At 37.0% G+C, this 12,682-nt stretch overlaps 1 long non-coding RNA gene across 1 annotated transcript in view; it reads left to right on the top strand.

The window, feature by feature from the left end:
- Nucleotides 1-11,748, top strand: part of LOC128093166 (uncharacterized) — a 196,409-nt gene extending 184,661 nt beyond the window's left edge. The window contains exon 4 of the long non-coding RNA XR_008212289.1: nucleotides 11,012-11,748. This is a non-coding gene — a long non-coding RNA (uncharacterized LOC128093166). The remainder of the gene's footprint in view (nucleotides 1-11,011) is intronic.
- The last annotated feature ends 934 nt before the right edge of the window (nucleotides 11,749-12,682 follow it).

The following is a 12,682-nucleotide window of genomic DNA, read 5'->3' as shown; positions in this document are numbered from 1 at the left end:
ACTTAAATGGGGTCACAGAACTCGAATTTTATATTTAATCTAATCTAATCTAATCTAATCAAACCCTAGCGCAGCCAATCTTTCGAAGGGATCCTGGAGAGTGTCTTAGGTTAGATGACGCCTAGAACTCTTCTTGTCATTCATTAACATTTGTAGTGCGCCATTGCATCGGAATGCATTGAAACATTACAAGCGTTAAAGCGGCCAGGCTTACTGCGTAAAGCCGTATCGCAGAGATGATCCGTAATTGGGTTGAGTTTGAGCAATGAGCGTTCGAACAACAACATAATTCTGAATCGACAGGGGAGGAAGAAGCGCGGGGACACACCACCATACGCTCCGAGATTTTTGGTTGTATTCGTTGGGAGCACCATGCTAAGAAGGTTTGGTACTCCGGGACCCTCTGGGATGGGACATTGTATTTCCACGACAGAACTCGAATTTTATATTTAAAGTGAAAAATTAAAAAAAAGCATTTTTTCGATCGTGATTTGATTATCCAAAGTCCCGTACAAACCTTCGGATAATCAAAACTCTGGTTAATCGAGGCTTCAGAAAATCGAGTCTGGACTGGAAATACAAAAAAACGACCGTTCAAAAAACTTATTGCATAATTTCCAATGTACTCAATCAACAAGCATCTAAAAAATGCTGAAGTCATTAGTTGAGTTATGCTACTGCAGTTTTCAATATCAATACTTCAAATGTCTTGAAGTTTAAAAATTTAATTTGGAATGCAAAAAAAAACATAATTTAATTCATAGCAACAGTATTAACACGCTTTTAAATGTTTATTTCATTTACAAATATTTTAGACAGGAAGGTGTATATTTTTCATGAAAAAAAAATCTTTCATGTATGTACCTTGATATCAGGGAGTAGCCACGAGGAAGCCCAGATTTGGACCACCCTAATGTACCTGGTTTATGAGGAATGATTTTTTTCCAAAAAAAAAGTACGAATGATTAGAATAAAACAATCTTATCATCCCCTACCCTTTTTAAACTCTATTCAAACTTGGCACAGCGTTGGCTTCTTCTATTCCATGAATCGTACTAGCAGAGTCCCATGGCGCTACTTCTGACGGCGATGATGATGACTTTGTGCGGTTGTACGTTAAAAACACACAACTTTTTTTTTGCATTTTTCAAACTAGTTTGTTGAATGAATGGTTCCGGTGGGCAGTACGTTAACAATAGAGAACCTACAAAGAGAAATGACATGGCACTCATACACAACAATACTCGCTCTCCCGTCTCTTTCCCGCTCATGTGCTTCTAAACGAAGGAACTCAATTTTGACAAGTAATTCAAGCGCTGCACTGAGTGACGACGCTTCTCTCTCTCAGGTTCTCTAGTTAACAAGAGCACCGGGAGGAAAACTTGCCCCGCATCGTGTTAGTTAGAATCACGTTGGACGGGGAAAAACGTTACAGGCGAAATGTTTGTACTTTGTTCTGTTATGAATGCGAGCGGTGGTGGTGAAAGTGCGAAATGTAAATAATGGTGAATAGTTTAATTTACAGAAACACAATGCCCGGGCTGCGATCTAATTTGTCAGAGAAGGGAATGAGAATGAGTTTTTATGATTTGTTTTAATGTAATAATTTCCTGAAAAAAAAACAATAAGATTTCTTTGTTTCTATCTAAACAAACTGCAACCACTCAACGTTTGCCCTTTTTCATCAAAGCTCACGAGATGAGAGAGGTTGGCTACAGCCTGATTTGTTGGTTGGTTGCACCGAGATTTTCCGCATCAGACTTGAGCTTAGCCAGCGCCGGCTGAAATGCCAACGACCTCTACCTCTACCTTTAGCCGACTCGACTCGACTAATGTCGACGATATGCGATGCCGAGTTAGCAAATTTCCATGCAGTTTTACATGGTTCAATTACGGTGTGTGTGGTACAGCAAGAAGGCAGGCTTGTACACAATAAGTCGAAAGAGCATGCTGGTTTGGTGGTTCGGGGGACCTTTTACGTGAAGTTCAGCTCTTAGTTTGGAACAACTTTGCAAGTATGCTTGTTTTCGAGGGAGAGAAGAGATTAAAGATTTATGGTTGTGAACGTGGAAGTGTCTAAAGCTAAGCCGATCAAATGGTTTTGCGAATGTGGGAAATCAAGATTATCTGTCAAAGTCATGAGACGTTAATGAAGGTAGGCAAGGCAACTACAATAGGGTGATACTAAAAAAATCTAATATTTTTGTACCCATCATATGGAGATGTGCATGGGTGTTTAATAAATTTTAATAATGTTTAAATTTTTAAATTCCTTAACTCAAATCTTTGAAAATGATGAATATTGCAAACGTTAATTCTGCCATGAATATCAATTTATTACAATGCGGATGCATTTTCCGCTGCATTTCCCCGGTGCGAGCTTTTCTTGCGCAGCTTTGACGGTCGTTTGAAGAGCTTTCAGCTCAACCACCAGCCAACCTTCCACGGCCAACAACGCACAAGAAGAAGAAAAAGTTGCAGCGTTTTTCAGAGTCAGGCAAAAGAGCCAAAGTCACCACGCTCACTCACTCGCACACTCCGTGAGTTGATAGTTTTGGTGCAGAGTGAGTGAGACGGGGGGAAAAACCAGGCGAAAAATGAGGTCGGTTCAATAACACCTTAATGAAATGAAACTCTCGCTCTCGGCCGACGACGACGACAACGCTCTCGAAGAGTCGTTGAAGTTGGTTGATGATTACATCACACACGTCATCATCATGCTGAGCTGAGCTGAGCTTGAAGTGTGTGCGTGCGTAAAAGTGCGACGAAACGAGTGTTTTTAGTAGGTAAAATAGTTTGTCGGGGAGAGACGACTTGTAGGTCACAACAGGAGGAAATGGGGAGAAGGAGAGAGGAGTGGGGGTAAACGGTATGTTGTGTCATGATGATAAAAATGCGTTGAAAATGTTGCACTAATGCGATAAGGGAAGGAGACGTCTCGAAGTAACAAGTGCACAGTGCAATCCACTGAATGAAACAGTTTGAGAAATTAACAGAAATGGGTTAATTACCGGCCACTGCTGATTGAAGAAATAGAAACGACAAAACAATCAATTACTCACTGAGTTGATTTCAATATTTGAAATTTATTTTGTTTCGAAAAAATATTAAATCAACGATTTATTTTGAACATTTAAATTGAAATGCAATATAACGTAAATTTGCAACATATCATACGTAAAAACATGATTTTACGTATGTGATCGTCTAATACATAGAAATTGCAGTTTACATCAACCGGATAAAGATGTGATTAATCGTTTTCGTGTCCTATAAATTTACACTTTTTTCTGTGTATTCAGCTCATATTACATTTTGATCTTAAGCAAAGTATAACAAATGTATGTAACTATAAACAACATACTATTTTTGATTTGAGGGATCTTGATGGCACGGCATTGCATAAGTTGTTATAAATTTGTACAGAATATTCAAGTGTTTATTTTTAATCAGTGTAAAGTATTATTCTTGTTCTGTTAACACCTATTAGTATCAGTTAAATTCTATACATATTCAGCAATTCCATTTGAAAAGAGCCTAAACCGAAAAAAAAGTTCTCCGATCGGGCTCAAAACTTTTCTGGGGGTTCCTTGGCCAAAATAATTAGACTCGTATTTTTTTTTGGCCATTAGGGTGATCTACATCGTGCTAGGGTGGTTCGAAAAATGGCAATTTTCGTAATTTTTCGCAAAAACAACTTTTCTTAAAAAATTATATATCCGCGTCATTTCATCTGATTTTAACTGTCTTAGACGTAAAGAAAGGTGATTGAATTGGCTTTTTGAGAAAAATAGTCAGAAGTTTCAAAAATCTAGCATTTGAAAAAGTCGTATGAAACCTTAAAATGACGTTTTGACCGTTTCTGGACCAAAGGGCCTATATCTGAAAATATTTTTATCGAATTCCTCGGAAAATTTCACATAATATATAATAAAATAGGCGATGTCGAACCGTACGTTTCCGAGATACGATTTTTTGAAAAGAAAAACTGAGTTTTTCGACGCGCCACGCACAAAAACAGGAAAATGCTGAAATCGACCAAAAATCATTTTTTTTTTTTACTAAAACTGCGATAACTTAAAAATTTCAGCGATGACCTATACTGCCCCTGATCGCATAAATGTCCCATATGCATTTTCATCGATTTCGAGTTATTGATGCAGTTTGATTCTAAATTGTGTGCTCTTTCGAAAGAGCCTATAACATCCAGTACTTTTCTAGACTGTTCTAGAAATCAGGAGGAAATCCAGTTTTTTCGCGAAAACTTAACACGAAGCCTTATGTATGGGACAAACTTCAAATGCGTTTTTCTCAGCTTGCTGTTTTTGCATATGGGACATTTATGCGAACATGGGCAGTATACGTGTTAGGATACCAAAATTTTTGTATTCAAAATACGCAACTTTCTTTTACGTCTAAGACAGCTAAAATCGGAAGAAATGACGCGGAGATATGATTTTTGTGAAAAAAGTGGTGTATGCGAAAAATTACGAAATAGTAGTTTATTCAACAAGTTGTAAAACGAGGATTTTTTCAGCAAAAGTCGTACATTTATCCAACGAGGTTCACCGAGTTGGATAGATACGGAGAGTGCTGAAAAATCAAGTTTTGCAACGAGTTCCATACAACATTTTTTGCAATTCCAAAAAAACACACACTGAGTGAAATTTTATGTCAAATTTTCATGTATTCTGTCAATAAATCGTTTGAATAAAAAAATGTTGAAAAGTGTTACTTTTCAAAACAAGTGCTGAAAAGTAGAACTTTTCAGCATTGATTTTGAAAATTGTTGCTGTTCGATTCTGTTATTTTTGGTATAGAAAAGTAGGCTATTTCGTCGTTCAAGAATGACAGGAAAAGTAATTAGTTTCACGACGGAATTGCAAAAAATGCAATTTTTCGAACCACCCTAGCACGATGTAGGTGACCCTAATGGCCAAACAAAAAAATACGGGCATGAATATTTTGGCCAAGGAACTCCCAGAAAAATTTTGAACCCGATCGGAGAACTTTTTTTTTCGGTTTAGGCTCTTTTCAAATGGAATTGCTGTATTTACAAAATAATACATTTGTGGGAACTTCTGTTACCCCTTGAATGAAGTGACACATGTATTTGGAACATAATTAAGTACCGTTATTTGATCATTCTAAATATTTTAAAATGTTCAAAGTACATTTTCAAGCACATTTTAATATTTTCCGGTAGATTTTAAAATAGACGTAAACTGGTTCTTACAAACTTTCAGCAATACGATTATAACAAGGTGGCACCTCAAGTCGGAAAAAAGTTGGGAATTCGCCAAAATCCACAAAAAAATCCTAACCTAAGCCTAATTTTAACAATTATGGCCAGCGTTGATTTATGATTCTGTTTAATTTTGTCACATTGCTTGAATATTAGAAAAAAAGATGCCAACCTTAGTTTTTTTTAATTATTAAACTAAATTCATTAAGTTATTTCAAACATATTCCTTTCAAATATTTCCCTAAAACTTTTTTGTGAGTATATGTTAATTACCGGAAACTTAAATATCGAATAAAATTCAATCGTTTGTTCGGTCTGAATGGAAATGGATTTTTTTTTACATTTGGAAAACATGAAAAAATTTAGAAATTGTCGCTTAAAATATGCGGTAAAACATGGAATCTTATCAAAACTATTTTTTCATTGGAAAATATATACAAATATTTTTAAAAATACTGACGACTAGATAAATCAACATTTATTCAATAAAAATAAATATCAAAATTTATAAAAGGAACTTGGTGGACACATTATTTTAAACGAATTCCTAAAATTTTGAGCTTTCAGTTATTTTTGAAAGACTAATTGTTTATGTTTTGACTGTTAATCAAAATAATGAGTGGTTCGATTTTCAAAGTTTTTTTTTATATGTTTTTACGAAAATTGTTAATAGTTTGATTATTTTTAAATTTATTTAGAAATTTTGTTCGATGATTGATGTTGACTTTTTTATAAACAGTTTTTGGTTTTTAATTATTCTTTACCTAAATTTTTCCATCATAAAATGGCTTAAAATGATTAGATTCCCACGGCAAATAGTGTCCAGGGCATTCGTGTGAAGTGTCCGATACGACTAATTAAACACGCGTTTAGTACTAGGTTAAAACTTTATTAAATCTAGGTATAAGTTTTCACTGGACGTCTTGACTCGACGACTGACGACGACAGAAGAGAGCGACTCTTCATTTGGGTTGCACAACCGAGCTCATTGCTATAATCTAGCACTAGAATTACGACTACCTACTGGACATTACACTTCTGTAGGTTGGTACTATTTTATAGTACCGAGGGATACTACAACTCTCCCACACATAACCGTTGACGACTACCGATTCCTTTGACCTTTGACAGACTGTCGACGACAACATGGCGAATCACATTTTCAATTGAGGTTATGATTTTTTGATTTCGTTAGCTAACTTTTTTTTCCTGACTAGGGACTACAATTTTATCAAGACTTTACTCTACAGACTAGACTGACGACTGACAACTGAAAATTCAACTAATTTTACACGACTTTGACCTTACTTTGAGCTTCCTGACTTGGTAGCTTCGGCACACGCGTTGAAACGCAGAACCTCGACATTTTCCGACAACTCGGCTACGCGTTGATCCTCGCTGGCATCTTGGCTGGACTGATCAGACTTACCGTCATACTCACAGTGTGTCGAAATGTGAGCTTTTTCCCCACACGTGTGACAGGTCCAGACTCGCGCAGGACACGTGGATAGATCATGGCGCCGACCACAGCGAAAGCATGGCCCAAATGGACGCTTGAGATGTGACTTTTGCTCATACTGACCTTGACCTCTCCCTCCGACAATGGATCGTTGCGCACTTACCTTCTGCATGGTCGCAAACCTAACCTCAGACTGATTCTCTTCCTTCGGTGGTAAAGCTAGGTTATGTTTCACTACCACGTTTTATTCACTAGACCCAAATTTTCACAACTGATTTACGCACTACGACTTCACTTCCGATTTACTTACTTCAACGGGTTTACCCTCGTCGCCAGGTTGAAGTGTCCGATACGACTAATTAAACACGCGTTTAGTATTAGGATAAAACTTTATTATTTCTAGGTATAAGTTTACACAGGACGTCTTGATTCGACGACTGACAACGACAGAAGAGAGCGACTCTTCATTTGGGTTGCACAACCGAGCTCATTGCTATAATCTAGCACTAAAATTACGACTACCTACTGGACATTACACTTCTGTAGGTTGGTACTATTTTATAGTACCGAGGGATACTACACGTGGAAATACAATGTCCCATCCCAGAGGGTCCTGGAGTACCAAACCTTCTTAGCATGGTGCTCCCAACGAATACAACCAAAATCTCGGAGCGTATAGTGGTGTGTCCCCACGCTTCTTCCTCCCCTGTCGATTCAGAATTGTGTTGTTGTTCGAACACTCAGTGCTCAAACTCAACCCAATTACGAATCATCTCTGCGATACGGCTTTACGCAGTAGGCCTGGCCGCTTTAACGCTTGTGATGTTTCAATGCATTCCGATGCAATGGCGAACTGCAAATGTTAATAAATAACAAGAAGAGTGCTAGGCGTCATCTAACCTAAGGCACTCTCCAGGATCCCTTCGAAAGATTGGCTGCGCTAGGGTCTGATTAGATTAGATTTGATTAGATAAAATGGCTTAAAATGATTAGATTCATTAAGTGGGTGAAAACTGAATCTTCTATCCTAAATGATTGGAAAAATCAATTTAAACGAGTTCCATACAACATGTTTTGCATTTCTGAAAAACACCCATTGAGTGAAATTATAAGTTCATGTATTTTGTCAATAAATCGTTCAAATCAAAAAAAATGATGAAAAGTATTACTTTTCAAAACTAGTGCTGAAAAGTTCAACTTTTCAACATCCATTTCAGTGCTGAAAAAAAGAACTTTTTAGCATTTGTTTTGAAATGTATTTCTATTCGATTCTGTTATTTTTAGTAGATAAAAGTAGGCTGTTTCGTCACGCGACAATGACAGGAAAAGTAGGAAGTTTCACGACGGAATTGCAAAAAACATTTTTTGCAATTCCGAAAAACACCCTTTGAATAGAATTATAGGTCAAATGTCCATGCATTTAGCCAATAAATTATTTAAATTTTAAAAAATTGTTGAAAAGTATTACATACTTTTCTAGACAAGTGCTGAAAAGTTCAACTTTTCAGCACCCATTTCAGTGCTGAAAAGTAGAACTTTTCAGCATTTATTTTGAAAAGCGGTAACTATTCGATTCTGTTATTTTCGGTAGAGAAAAGTAGGCTGTTTTGTCGTTCGAGAATGACGGAAAATGCAAGGAGTTTTACGACGGAATTGCAAAAAGTACTTTTCAGTACTGTTTTGCCTTCCTCACCTCAATGAGGAAAGGCTATAAAATCACTCGAAAATCGAAATTCTTAATTTGACCTCTTAGACCCACCTTCATGTATACCTATCGACTCAGACACAAATTCTGAACAAATGTCTGTGCGTGTGTCTGGATGTGAGTCCGTGCACCGAAAAATATGCACACGATTATCTCCGGACTGGCTTAACCGATTTGGACCGTTTTGGTCTCATTCGATCCGTCTTGGGGTCCCACAAGACCCTAGTTAATATTATGAAGTTTAGTGAAGTACTTCAAAAGTTATGCTAAAAAAAAGATTTTAGCTAAACTTCTGAAGATTGTAAAAAGGGTGGTTTTTGTAAGAAACCCCGTCATGCTACATATTGTTAAAAATGTAATTGAAAGACTTTTCCAATGCATTCAAAAGATTGAAGATCTGACAACCCCATCAAAAGTTATGAGCACTTAAGTGTTATTTATACACTTTTTTAAGGCCGGATCTCAAATATTTTGATGAAAAAGCTGTCCGGATCTATCATGCGATCCATCGTTGGATAGGTAATCAAAAGACCTTTCCAATAAGCCCAAGAGATTGAGGATCTGACAACCCTATCAAAAGTTATAAGTACTTTAGTGTTTTATATACACTTTTTTTAGGCCGGATCTCAGATATTTTGATAAAAATAAGTGTTATTTTTTACACTTTTCTGAGGCTTTATAGGGTATTCACTTTTATGAATGCAAGGAAGGCACCAACCACCTAAAGGTGGATTAAGTAACATTTTTTTTTATATATTTTTTAAATTTTTATGGCCCACCACAATCCCCCACACCAAAAGCTCATTATTCCAGAGCCCCCTGGTTATGGACGCAAACTGTTGTTTTTGGCAATGAAAAGTATGCCGTTTCGTCATTCGAGAATGACAGAAAAGTAAAGTAAGTTCCACAACGGAATTGTAAAAAATATTTTCCAGTGAGTTCGAACCAATTTCAGCTCTTTTGAATGCAGATATAAGGTTATTGATTTAATATTTATGGAAAAATAGATTTGGAAGAGCTGCCAAATCAAGGTAAAGATCGAGCAAATGTACAGCTTTATAAATAATTATTAAGAAATTTAGAAAATTATCTTCCAAAAAAATTACAAAGAAGGTTATTTGTCATAATTAACCTATGGTAAAAATTGAGGAAGTAGTTAAGACAGGCAACCCATGCATGGCCATGATTTGTGTTACTGACTTTCATCACTCACTCACATCACATCAAAGTTCAGCAAATAAAAATGTTTGTGCTGAAGGTAATTTGGTCGTTAAATAAAGTTCAACTCAGTAAATTAATTTGTTGCATTCAAAATCGAGGAGTTGATGCCTTTAAAATATTTAAAGAATCTAAAAAGGGACCATCCATAAACCACGTGGACACTTTTTTGGGAATCTTTTACCCCCCCCCCCCCCTTCGTGGACAATTGTCCATACAAAAAAAACTTTTTTGTATAGATCGTGGACAATCGCCATACCCCCCCCCCCCCTCAAGTGTCCACGTGGTTTATGGATGGTCCCAAAAGAAATTTCAAAAAATATTTCAGATGTTCAAAATTAGTTTGCAATAATTAAATTCAAAATTGCATCAAAAGAACCACAAAGTCAGTCGGATTAGCGAAAACAAAAAAAAAGCGTCAAAATCCACCTCACAAAGTCGGAGAAAAGACGAAGAAAACCGCTACAATAACAGCTTAGTGTAAGCTTTGAACCGTGTTAAAGGTTTCGCCAGGCCGCACAAAAGTCATCACCACCATCGCTGCCGCACATTGCCTTTTGCCCCTCGTCAGGATCACGGCCAAAGTCAAGCCACTTTCTCTTTTGAGCGAGGGGGGGGGGGGGGCTCCTCCTTAACAAAATTTGAGCTTCTTTTCTGGCGAGGCATCGTTGTCTTTCGTTTTTGGCGTTGTTGCTGTTGTTGATTGTTTTCGACTTGCGTTTGGTCGTCGACTTTGGTGGCTTTTTGGGTGGGGAAAGAAAGATGAAAATTGCGAAAGATATGTTGTGTTTGGAGTCTACACTTGAACTTTTATGGTTATTTTTGCTGGTGCGATCGACCTCCTCTTCTGCTTTTTTGTTTTTGTTTTCTTCTTCGTCTGGCCATGGACCGACAGTTATTCGATCATCAACCGTGAAGAAAGGAGACCCCTTAATTTTATTTTTTATTTTGGTTTCGGCTCTTTCTTGCTTTATTTTTTGGCATTTCTCTCTTTTTTTGGGTTCATGGTCCTTTTCGTACAGCAGCACAAAGAGATCATTGTCCTCCTTGGATGTTCTTCAGACTTGCTTGGGAACTGTGCCATGTGAGCCCAAATCCGGGTTGTCAATTATAGGAGCATGGTTGGGTGGAAGATAAACCGTTTCGCAGAACTTATTGCAGCGGTACAAAGAAGAACTTAAGATTGAAAATGAGAAACAAATCAGGATGTAAATTTCCCGGATATTCAAGTTGAAGATGACATTTAAGAGTGTTTGGTTATTCAAAGGTTTCGCAGGAACTTCGGATAATGGAAACATAGACAAAAAATTAAAATATCAAAAAAATTAATTGATCTGTTTTTACATTTTTGTAACACTCTTTCCTTTTTTTTCTCTTTTTTCAGGTAATTTCACACAAACGGTGACATTTGCGCTGCCAGATGAACTGCAGAAAGCCTACCATTTCCGGGTGAAGTGGCACACGATTCCGAGCTGTGGTCTTCCTGATACAAATACCAACCCTCGGCTACCTCTTGCCACCCAGATTAAGTCACGCGAGATTCCAAATGACATGAGTGATGGTCCAGTTGCACTTCTACTGCAACTTCCAACTACTATTGAACTTCCTGATAGATATCCCTCTCACGGTGGGGTCGCTGCACCGATTACATAAATAAAATCCCCTCAACCTCACCTTCTCCCCCAAGTCATTCGCGCGCGATTATGCTGCCATCGGAATTGACGTGCAAACTCCCATCAAACGGCAGCGGGAGGTTGCCATTTCAAGCTTAAAGTTGATCGTGAGAAGAAGAAGAAAAATGCGAAAAGCAAAGCATCAAAATACCACAAACCCAGCAATAACAACAGCAAACTTGGTGAAGAAGAGAAGAAAAAAATGTCGGTAAAGAAAGAGGAAAAATAAGCGAAGTAAACACGACAGGCGAAATAAAAGTAAAAACCTCGGAACGGGAAGAGAAAGTTGATGATCTTTATCTCGCGCTCCGGTCCGGACCGCTGCCGCCGCCGTCACAAGAGAGCTCCACGTAAAACACTTCCTCTTTCGGATTTTGCACGCCATGGTTTTGCGATCGTGAGGGACCGCTGGATGAAGCATGGAGTTCAAGCTTGAGTTTGACAGGGTTGCAATATCTGATTTGTTTAATTCTGTTTTAGTCGAAATAACGTTTTCTTTCAAAAGTACATTTTTATTACTCGTGTGTCCAAAAACTGCATCTCAATATTCTAGAATCTTTATCTCGAAACGGAATTTTGGGATCTTCACAAAATAAAAACATATTTTTTGATAATTTTAATTCTTCGAAACATGTTTAAGCGCAGCGATTCTCAACCTTTTTCTAGGCTGGTACACCTTGTCCCCCGTTGAGAATCGCTGTTTAAGAGGATCGAAAAAGCCAACTTTTGAGCTTGCCCTGGCACGGGTGAACAATATTAGGAAAAATCGCATTTTGTTAGAAAAAAACATAATTTTTGGAATACTTTGAAAAATTGCTAGTTTTCACGGCAAAAATATTGAAATTTCGCGGCATGCCAATTACAAAATTTCGAAATTTCACGGCAATTTCACGGTACTTTGAAAACTACTTGAAAGTATAGAAAAAATGTTATTTCTGTACAAGAAAAATACACCGTACAAAATTGCAATAGATCAACTTTCCAGAATCTTCATCAGATTCAGTTGTCCTAGTTTTTCTAAGATTTAAGAAATTCAAACATGAAAAATATGCAAAAAAAATCTCTGAAATCACAGCACATCCTTAAGTTAAAAAAAAAAGAGAAATGTTAGTATTTTTTAAAGGTTTACAAAACAAAATCCATTGTTTTATTTCAATATTTGTGTAATATTTTATAATATGTTCTGAAAATTATTCTAGAAGGCCATTGCAAATATTTTTTGAAGTTTATTTCCTCGCCTCGGACCAAAGTCGAGGGGGGAGGGCAAAAAAAAATTGCAGGCCACGATTTCAACATTTGAATGAAAAAAGTTTTTTTTAAATATGCATTATTCACGAAAATTTTATTTTTGTGAAAAAAAAGTTTTTGCGGTGCTGGACATT

Source organism: Culex pipiens, chromosome 2 (genome assembly GCF_016801865.2).
Source record: "Culex pipiens pallens isolate TS chromosome 2, TS_CPP_V2, whole genome shotgun sequence".
Classification (NCBI taxonomy): domain Eukaryota; kingdom Metazoa; phylum Arthropoda; class Insecta; order Diptera; family Culicidae; genus Culex; species Culex pipiens.
Note: the sequence above shows the minus strand (reverse complement) of the source record. Positions and strands in the feature narration are given on the sequence as shown.